This window comes from Esox lucius, chromosome 8 (assembly GCF_011004845.1).
Source record: "Esox lucius isolate fEsoLuc1 chromosome 8, fEsoLuc1.pri, whole genome shotgun sequence".
NCBI classification, from domain to species: domain Eukaryota; kingdom Metazoa; phylum Chordata; class Actinopteri; order Esociformes; family Esocidae; genus Esox; species Esox lucius.
The window spans coordinates 11,771,600-11,783,376 of NC_047576.1; positions in this window are offsets into that span (position 1 = coordinate 11,771,600).

The following is an 11,777-nucleotide window of genomic DNA, read 5'->3' on the forward strand; positions in this document are numbered from 1 at the left end:
GTGAGACAGCTCTTAACCAATCCCTTTCGGATATGGGTGGAGAGTAGGTTATTGCCATGTCCGCATATGATTAAGGTGTCCTCTACAAATACAATTTCCTTTCCCTGACGTGCTGTCTAATTATTTATCCTCTTTCGGAAAGAATGTGCTTTTGCGAAGAACTCCATCGCGGTACAAAATTGGCGAATGTATGGTACTCTAAACACGGATAGTCCAACAACATTTTGGAATAATTGTTACGACCTTAACAAAAAGTAGGGGCGTAACATTTGTCTGACAACAGGAACAACAAAAATAGAAGAAAAAATGTCTTGGCAACCAGAGCAGCAAAACACAGCGCATGGATACAAGCCTACCTGAAAATGAATCAACACAATATTTCTTTGGCACGAGACCAGTCTGTAGATGATGACTTCTCAGTAAAATATCCAACAATATCAATCCTATCCCAGGAATCATACCTTGACACAGATTTTACAAATGTATTACTCATTTACACAAATTATTCATTATTCTGGTATGTTTTTGTTCATGCCAATTTATGTACAAAATAGATGTGAAACAGTAAAGTGACAGTAAAGTATATATATTTTTGAATGAGTTGGTGTGATGTCAATATGTTGTCCTAATACCTTTTAAGGTCCCACAGTTGATTGCATGTCGGAGTAAAACCAAGGTGACCAAGAACCCAATGGTCACTGTGACAGAGCTCCAGAGTTCTTGTATGGAGATGGGAGAAACGTTCAGAAGGACAGTCATCTCTGCAGCACTCCACCAATCAGGCCTTGATGCTTGAGTAGATTACTCAGTAAAATGCACATGACAGCTTGCACCTGATGGGCTGTCATGTTCCATTACATGCATTGTATATGTAAAATACACCACCACTCAAAAGTTTGGGCTCACTTAGAAATTTCCTTGTTTTTCGAGGACATACCATTGCCATGAAGGGTTCTGCCTGGTCTGCAACAATGTTTAGGTAGGCGGCATGTGTCAAAGTACGTCCTGATGAATGCCCATGTGTTCCCACAATGCGTCCGGGTGCCATCACTTCCCAGGTAAACGGCGCACAGGTACATGGCCGTCCAGGTGATATCAAAGAAAACGCAACCCATCGGACCGGGCGTCCTTCTTCCACTGCACCTAGGTCCAATTCTGATGCTTGTGTGCCCATAGTGCGCACTTCATCGGTGGTCACAGGGGTCAGCATGGACACTCTGACCAGTCTGGGGCTACGCAGCCCCATAAGTAGCAGGTCGCGACGCGCTGTGTCCTTAGACGCACTGTGTGCTGAGATGCACTGTTGTTCTTCCAGAGATGCTCTGACCCAGTCGTCTGGCCATAACAGCTTGGCTCTTGTCAAAGCCACTCAGGTCTTTACTTCTGCCCATTTCTCCAGCATCCAATACACAGAGTATGAGAGGTCTAATCTACGCAGACCTTGACATGTGCCCCTTGTTAGGAGATGATCGACGTTATTCAACCTTTCACCTGTGATTGGTCTTAATGTTTTGGCTCATCAGTGTATGTGGATGTTGGTCAAGGACTACGGAGTTCTTCAGGACAGAAAGAAGCTAAATAAAGCTAAGGACAAGCACGATCCTGGAGTTAAAACATCCAGTGTCTGCTTTCCAACAGACAATGGAAGATTAACTCACCTTTCAGCAGGATTATATACAAAAACTAAGGTCAAATCTTTATCTATACTGCTGCTGTTTACCAAAGTCAAGACAGATTGTTCCTGATTGGCCAGTTTACAGTTTTGATTTAAAATGTCAGTTCTGACTGAAATGACACTGTATGACTGTAAGACTTTCAAATGTCTGATTAGCAATCATTAGCAAAATATGAGAAGCATAAATCTAAACCTCCATTAAGCTTGACTTTATAGAACCTAGACTAGGCTTAATCTGTGTCCATGAAACCAACCCTAAGAGACTTATACCAAAAGATTCACTTCTGGGAATGCTGCCAAATGTGTCTAACGTATTGAGTTTGTGGGCTTAAAAGTGAAATCATCAATAATATACATATTCATGTTTTTAGTTTTCCGAAATGTTGGGCCTTTGTTTTTATAATGATCCTTTTACTTTTTTAAATGTATTTTATGTACACCCTTGATCACATTTTGTAATGCAACAAAATATGGAAAAAGTTAGGTTTGAAAACTTTCTGAAGTCATTGAGCTAGGTAAGAAATCCCATATTACTGTCAAAGTGAGTACATTGTCCTAATTAAAATGGTTATCAGTTAATTATATCAGTACTTCCAGACAGAAATAATTGATAGACCATGGGTGTAGTGAGGGCAGCTCGTAAACATATCACTTATAAGATGTGTGAATGCTTGGCAGGCAGTGTGGTGCGTGTGACGAGTGTATGCGCGTGGGAATTTCAGATCTTTGTGTACATGAGAATGTGCATGTATATGTGAGCGCATGTGAACGTGTGTCTATATGCCTGTGAAAGTGTGACTCTGTGTGTGTAGGACTTGTGTGGGCGTATGTGTGTGTGTGGGTGAGCAGCATTCCAGTCTATCAAAGTCACCAGTGGGCCGCCCTCAGCTTCAGAGAAAAGAATTGGACAATCCGGATTCAGTCGACTCACAGCTTGTTATGTACAGGAATTGAAGTGGTCTTGAATCACCCGACCTGGCAGTGGGACGGCCCTGCCACAGCCCCATTACACTGTATGCAAAGACAGGAAGTTGAGGAACAGCCTTCTACATTTACAGAGTGGAACAAATCAATAGAGCATCTACTATATATTACCCAGCGCAGCATATTGTTATTTAGATTATAGCATACCATGGCTCTCAAAAGTATTCACCCCCTTGGACATCCCCATATCAAAACTGATTCAATTAGGAATCGCTGTGTGTTCAAAACAGAAAATCAGTTTTTTAATAGGTACTTTTGACAGCCACTTCATGCCATGGCAGATCATAACAACTTCTGAATACAAAGAGATTACTTCTAGGAAGATGCATATTCGCCACTACAAGGTGTTGTGGGATCCCCAGGCATGTTTAAATTGACTGTAGAGAGAGGACAGAGAGAACGACACTGTGAAGTTGAAAGACTGAAGGTTCTGGGGTTGGCTACAGTGGGGTTCTGATACCACACCTGCACAAGAACTAAAGGGATTCTTAGCTCACAGTTGCAGATGATTAATGTCAAACAATGCTGTTAAAGACAATAGCACTGAAAATGAAGCTGACAGTTTTAAAATCACCATATAGGTTATTCAATGTTAACATTAAATAGTTAGGTACTCAGTCAAACATGGTATAGAAATCAACACAAATTCCCATGGACTAAAAATGCATTTATGCTCTACAAATCTATACATACGTATTATATAGTTATATATATATACACACACACAGTACCAGTCAAAACGTTTGACACTTTTGACACTAAGCATTGATAGTCTCTCAGTAGTGACTTCAATTTGATTAAAAAGAATTGAGAATTAAGTATTTCACCATCAGGCTTACATTTACTCTGTACCATGTACTGCCTTTTTGTCCTCTAACCAGGGGCGGTGTCAGTGGGTCACAGACTAGAAACATGTAGAGCCAGGTTGCTGTTTTTCAGATACTTCACCCATGTATGACTAACATCTCTGACTGGTAGAGTATGTACTGCTGCTACTATTGTGTATCATTAGACAGACATCAAGAGGTGACTCATTGAGTGATCCTTTTTTTCTAAATGTTTGATGTAAACAGGATCCAATCCTGTCCCAATGCAGAATCGTTTCTCATAATTTCTTATAGTTTCAGAATAGTTTTTCATTTCTCACTATTATTTTGCAACACATCAATGGAACGGAACACAAAATCGGAAAATAATAAACATTTTCAAGGAATGAAAACAGAACTAGTAATGAAAGTGATCTCTAGTGGTCCGGAACTGAACCATTGTTTTTAAAAGCATGAGAACTGGTTAATAATATCCTGAAAATTTGTCTTTATCCCACAAAAAACATATGCAAAGCACTCATTCTGTCTTTCACAAATGTCATCTTCCAGACTCTGCCTGCAGACTCATGTCCACCTCTTACTCGTTTTTCCTTTTGTGGACCATAATGATTTGACAGGTGAAAATAGGAATACGATCACAACTTTGCCATACATCTGGGGTTTTGTGATCAGGAGTTAAGCATCCGGATGAAGCCTTTCGGTCTCACATATGCCTGTCGGAACTGGCTGAGGATTCAGTCCAGGATTGGCATTGTGGATGTCAGACAGGGCTGCCTTGTTGTGTTCTGATGACTCCTTGTGGTGGGTTTGATGCATGTGCAACAGAGTTGTGAAGGTATTGCAAGCTCACTCCACAGCTAAATAGAAATATCACAGATATAGAGTTGATACCTTTTGTAAAACCCAAACAGTTGGAATGTTGTGAAGGAGGGAGATCTTGTGTGTTGCCATGCGGAGAACCACGTGTTCGCACTTTAAAGGGGTAATCCACCCAAAAAAACACAAACCATGACATTTAGGGAAAAAGTGCGTTCAGTTTATCTGTCAATAACACATCCATCCATTTACATCATCATCACAAAGTAGAAATAAACTGGTCATTTCCTTGAAGTACACACAGAGTCGTCAAATTAATAGAATTGTTTACTCCAACTTCCTTGAGGCAAAGCATTATGCCATTTTTCGGCTTTCAAAAATAGATTTTTAGGGAGATGGGAAAACTCAGTGGAATCCTCTAATGGACTTGGATTATGTTACCCTTGTGTTGTCAATGGGCTGCTTTGTGAATTATGGATATTATGCGTATTTAGCATTATGCGTTCCTCCAGACATTGACCTCACCTTTTAGATCTCTTTCCTTAACATCAGTTTCAGACTTGCACAGTGATGAGGTAAACTAGAATAATAATAATACTGCATAATAAATAATCATTATTAAACTAGAAACCAGAGCAAAAAATGTAATCTTTACTCTTAAATTGATAGTGCAGTTTTAATTAAGCAACTTCACACGCTGATGTTGGAGTTCTACTATTGTTGATATGATTTCTACCAACATACACTGAACAACATTTTAAACGCAACACTATTGTTTTTGCCCCCACTTATCATGAGCAGATCTAAGACTTCCTCTATGTACACAAAAGGCCTATTTCTCTTAAATATTGTTCACAAATCTGTCTAAATCTGTGTTAGTGAGCACTTCTCCTTTGCCGAGATAATCCATCCACCTCACAGGTGTGGCATATCAAGATGCTGATTAGACAGCATGATTGTTGCACAGGTGTGCCTTAGGCTGGCCATAATAAAAGGCCACTCTAAGATGTGCAGTTCCACCACACAGCACAATGCCACAGATGTCGCAAGTTTTGAGGGAGCGTGCAATTTGCATGCAGACTACAGTAATGTCCACCAGAGCTGTTGCCCGTGAATTGAATGTTAATTTCTCTACCATAAGCCGTCTCCAAAGGCGTTTCAGAGAATTTGGCAGTACATCTAACCGGCCTTACAACCGCAGACCATGTGTAACCACACCAGCCCAGGACCTCCACATCCAGCATCTTCACCTCCAAGATCATCTGAGACCAGCCACCCGGACAGCTGCTGCAACAATCGGTTTGCAACAAATTTCTGCACAAACTGTCAGAAAACATCTCAGGGAAGCTCATCTGCATGTTCATCGTTCTCATCTTGGTCTCGACCTGACTGCAGTTCGTCGTCCTAACCCACTTGAGTGGGCAAATGCTCACATTCTATGGCGTCTGGCACTTTGGCTGAGTGGCTGAGCGGATTGCTGTTGTCAACGTTATGGATCGAGTGGCCCATGGTGGCGGTGGGGTTATGGTATGGGCAGGCATGTGTTATGGACAACGAACACAGGTATATTTTATTGATGGCATTTTGAATTAACAGAGATACTGTGATGAGATCCTGAGGCCCATTGTTGTGCCATTCATCCACGACCATCACCTCATGTTGCAGCATGATAATGCACGGCCCCATGTTGATCTGTACACATTTCCTGGAAGCTGAAAACATCCCAGTTCTTGCATGGCCAGCATACTCCCTGGACATTTCACCCAATGAGCATGTTTGGGATGCACTGGATCGACGTATAAGACAGCGTGTTCCAGGTCCTGCCAATATCCAGCAACTTCGCACAGCCATTGAAGAGGAGTGGACCAACATTCCACAGGCCACAATCAACAACCTGATCAACTCTATGCAAAGGGGATGTTTTGCACTGCGTGAGGCAAATGGTGGTCACACCAGATACTGACTGGTTTTCGGACCCCCCCCAGTTAAACTGCACATTTTAGAGTGGCCTTTTATTCTGGCCAGCCTAAGGCACACCTGTGCAATAATCATGCTGTCTAATCAGCATCTTGATATGCCACACCTGTGAGGTGGATGGATTATCTCGGCGAAGGAGAAGTGCTCACTAACACAGATTTAGACAGATTTGTGAAATAGTGTTGTGTTTATAATTTTGTTTAATGTATTTAGCAGCTGAGGAAAAAATTTACATAACAAGCAAGAGCCTGTCTCAATGGATGTCTTCAACCAACTGCTAACTTACTATGACCATATATTGTCATTAATCAATATTATTTGCCATATGTATTTGTGGATTGGGGTGGATTACTTCTTCAGTAAGATTGGTTGTTTGATTGACAGCCAGTTATTGTGTCATAGGTACACAGTGTCATAGGGACATGGTGTGGACTGGATAAGGTTAACTGTCACTGGATAGATTCAGAATGGCAGAGGAGGAGTTCAGAAGAGCAAAGCAGGAAACAGCAAGACACAGACGAATAAACTCACAGACAAAAGAACATAACAAATGACTTGCGGTTATTGAAGATGTTTGTGCCAATAAACGGTGTCATGTTCCTGAAGTGTTTTCTGAAGTAAAGAAAAGCACACATAATACTGTATCTACTGACACTGACTACAAAAAGATTGCATATAGAACACACTGATCACTACCAGATATAGCCATTTCCTTTCTCGGTCCAAACAAGTTGAGAAACCACCCACACAACCCCTTCCCACACAAATGTATGAACACATCCACACCCACATGCGGAACCCCTAGACACTAATCCCTGTGTATCTTGAGCTTAATGCGAGACAAGCTGGGATAATTTAATCAGCACTGGACTGGCACTCCTCCTCGCCCTTTTTTCTCTCTCTCTTTAAGCTCTCTCTTTATTCCCTTTCTCTCCCCTATTTCTGTCTCGTTGCCTTCATCTCTTTATTTACAATTTCTAATACCCTCTTTCTCCAGTTCTCTCTCTCTCGGTTCTCGCTCAGAGCAGGGGTTTGGTGTGCGGCAATCAACCACAGACCTGCAGCATACTGACATTTCCCCTGTATCTACACCTTTTTCCTGGATGCAGTGTAACCCGGCTAGCTAAGGCTATCAGAGCAGAGTCTTGTTTCATCTGTGACGTCAGCGGTATATAGAGAGCTGGATGCAGCCTTCTCCCTATCACACACTTAAAATAGACCCCCTCTGTGTTTGCAAACATTGCAGCAGAAGGGCGATTTACGTCACTACAGAGCAACTACATTTACACCACTGCATATTTATTTCTCTTGGTGGGGTACAGTCGGGGAAGGGGACGGTTGATGTTGAGATATGTGTCTTCAGAAACACTGTAAGCTGTGAGTATTCCAATCCTTGTGACAAAATCGCTGGTCAGATCTGTTCTCAAACTGTATGCATCATAATTCAAACAACTGGCTATGGTTATTTGAAAACAGACTGATCGGTGGTGACCAGTGGCAGATACACAACTAGAGCGCTGACCAACGCTACAATTCAGTTAACAAGGAGGTATTATCTATGACTAGGGCCTGTGAGCAGATCCAGGACATCATTTTGCAGGGGAAAACGGATTATAAGCCATTCTTGAGCTAACTGGGAGTTCAAGCCTTGGACAAAATTTGGGATGAAGTTTATGAAATATTCTCACTTACTCCAACTCTCATATTCCAGAGAAAACCCACAGCCAACAATCGTTCCTGTTAAACAACAACAGCACAGTTGACAGGGAGCCGATGGAGGAAATCAAAACATCTACTATACTGACACAATGATTAACAACCTGCCTGCTGAATAACAGTTCAGCGTTGACAGTGACTGCGCTGTCATGAACGACTCCAAGAAGAAATTAAATGCTGTGAGTATGCTAGAAAATCAGTAAGGGCCAGGGTCATGCTGCCAAGAGTTAGTTCTTATGAGCAGGGTGTGTATCGAGGAGAGATCTAACGTGCAAGAGTCATTCATACCAACCAGCAAACTGGACAGACCTCGGCAGATACTAGGCGCAGGCGTATTTTAGTGGTTGACCGTTCCTCAAGATATGTCGAGAGAGCTCAGCTCAGCCCGTCAAGGTCCACAAATGTCATTGGCCATTTAAAATCATTGTTTGCCAGCCAAGGCATATCAGAAATGTTAGTCACAGATGACGGGCTGCAGTTTGCGGCCGACTGTGGCTTCGGAAATGTGACAAGCAGCCCCAAGTTTCATTAGTGCGACTAGGATGCTGAACGGGGCAGTTTGGACAGTCAAAAACATGTTGAATAAGGCTGAACTGTTTTTACTGGGAGTTGCTTGTGTTCAGATACACCCTTCTGAATAAGGGTTACAGAACAGCTGAGCTTTTTCTCGGGCGTCACCTATGTATCACCTTGTTAAACATTGCAGCCTTGTTGGTTCAAGCACCTCCCGACCTGAACAATGTTTAGCTCAGGGAAAGAAAGGTGGATGATTGCGAAATCCTGTAACATTGTCCCTTCCTCATTTTTCAGCAAGAGACAATGCGTGGCTCATGGAACATTCTGTTGTTACATGGTCAGAGGGCCACAAGGAACACTCAGACCTAACCCTGATGGCTTGGTGCCCATGACTACAGAGAACCGCACAGACACCCAGATGTTGCGTCAACCTGGGGAGGAAATTCCCATCCTTCCAAGATAAAATCAAGTGTCTACTTATGTTGACTATCTGGTCACACCTGCCACTGTGAGAACAAGATCAGGCAGAGGTGTGATCAAACTAATAATTACAGAATTTTGAGACTGTGAGTAAAAAAAAAAAAAACTTTTCTTTTGAGTGCCTAGGGCAGTTCATCAGCAAAGAATATGACAAACGTTCATGCGAAATGATTAATTTATTTCACTGAGCTTTTAGTGAAAGGCTGTAGTCTACCCTTTGTTCTCTGAATGGGAGATGTGGTGTTTGCTATAGATTGAGTAAGACTTAGGACGGGATGACGACTTGTCAATAAGAGTTCAGGACAAGGGAAACTGGAAGATGTTTTAGCATTCTAACGGGCAGTTGAAATGTACAGTAAGTAGGTGTATGTTTGTCGTCAACTGTAAAAAGAACACAGATGAAATAAATCGCACAACATATATCATAACATCTGATAGAATAACATTTGGGGAAACCTTGTCTAATCATTTCAATGTTTGTTGTTATAAGTAACTTACCGTTAATGTTCGGCCATTGCCTTCACATTAAAGCGGGTGGTGAGAAAAAAAAAAGGAGACAAGCAGAATCCTTTCAGTTTTCATGGTGTTTTATTGGTTTTGGGATTTATTGCAATCTTTTCAAGGGTGAACATAACCAGTTAAAAAAGTTAAACAAAGACATGGGCCCACGGCCTGTTTGTGGCGCCCATAATAATAATGACTATAAACACTGTAACTAAACTACAACAGATGGAGCCGTTACTGAGACGCTCCCCCTTTCTTAACGCACAAACCCATTCCACGCTCCTTCCACCAGCTCAAAAGGCTCTCAGGTTCCTGGCCTGGGGGTGCTCAAATAGGACAGAGACAACACAGCAGTTCATTGATAATAGGTGAAATCGATTGTTCACCGCACTACAAACCCCTCAGGCCGGGTTCCCCCTGGGTCCACGTGTCCCCGGGATGTCATTCCATCACACCACACTGCCAGAAGTCTAGTGAAACTAGGCAAATGCACTTCAAAACAGCTAATATTTTTCCAGTTCCGTCAAATTAAACAAACAAAAAATTGTTTCCAGTTAGTGGGGTATTCAACACTGGCTATCTCAATAAACATATATATTTTATGTGCCACGCTATTTTATGATGTCAAAACGGGAGCCCTGGGTAAAACAGATTCAGAACACCTGCCCCGGGACACTTCATCCCCGCTGGAGACGTCATTCATCCTCACCTCCTGACTCGGCCATGGCTGCCCCCGCTCTCCCCACAGTCCTCCTCCTGACTCTGCCATGGCTGCCCCCGCTCTCCCCACAGTCCTCCTCCTACTCCTCTTACTCCCCCTGACGCTTCTCTCCTCCAGCTCCCATGTTCTGTCCTTTTATGTGTCTGTATCTCTCTGATAACAGCATAGGATTTCCATTTACAGCCGAGGGTTCAGTGTACTCTAGACTGGAAAGTCAGGTGTTACGAGAATAGTAGCAAACATAAGCAGGATATGACAGTACATATCCAGGGACAGTACTACTGTATAAATAAATGTAGAATTTAGCTATTTTTTCCTACTTCCCCATTTTTTAAAATCCAAAACTACATTGCACTGAAAGAAATGCTCTCATGCTAAAATCTTCGGAGAAGGCCTGATTATATTTTTACATTTTACATGCATCAGTATTTAAAGCATTTATTCTGGCAAGATTACATCAACTAGTAGTGAGTCATAGCAGCAACTTCAAACTGAACGTCAATATCCAGCGTTATATGACTAATGAAGGGGAGAACTGAAAGATCTAAGGAGAGACTTGATTGAATGCTGCTGGGTGAAAAGGAATTTGATGAGATTTGACTGCTAACTACCCAGGGTTGGAGAGAAGCATGGCTATCAAACGTGTGTTTGACAATCTGGGATTACCCACCTGAGACACATACAGCTCCGGAAAAAAATTGAGAGACCACAGCACATTTTTCTTTCCTTTCCAAAAAAGTCGAAAAGGAAGGTTTTCAGTGAGGGACAGGAGGGTTCAAGTGCACGCTGTCCGCTGTAATTGCATAGCATTTTCAGCCATATTGGATGAACCATTTAGAAATGTCAAGTCTTGATTCTGCATTTGGAGTCTGTTGTTGGTGTCTGACAAACTGAAGAACAAAAATGTGTCAGCGCAAGTCAAGCTGGCCATCATGAGTCTGATTACCCTGAATAAGTCGATCAGAGACATAGCCAAAACATGATTCAGGCCAAAATCAACTGTCCGGTACAATACGAAAAAGAAATAAATCAGCCCAGCCATGTCCAACAACCTGGTAGACCAAGTACAATCTATTTCAAATAAAAGACTTGGTGATACTGTAGGTTGATTACTTAAGTGCGTATGTGGTTGGGAAACATTTGAATTAGGTGTGTGAGTGCTAGGGCAAAAACTAAAACCTGCACCCCCTGGGATCCGCAGGACCAGGATTGAGAAACACTGTTCTAGAAGTGCTAGAATACAGAGCCAACAAACGTGTCACTGTCCAAGTTTACATTATCTGGCTATGTTTAGTAATGTTGGGAAATCATTTCTGTTGATACTGGATACAACCAGCCACACAGCCAACTATAACTTCACAGTTATTTAGGCATAGGTGTCTATTTAAACCTTCCAGTTGAGATGTCTGGCATTAACTAGCACACGTAATATTAGACATATCAATACTTTCAGATTTGGCAGGGGACTCCCCTTTTTATTAATGACCCTGGATAATATAGAAAACTACTGGCCAGTTTCTTCTTATAGATGCAGAGCTACATGATATGGTTTTATTGTAAC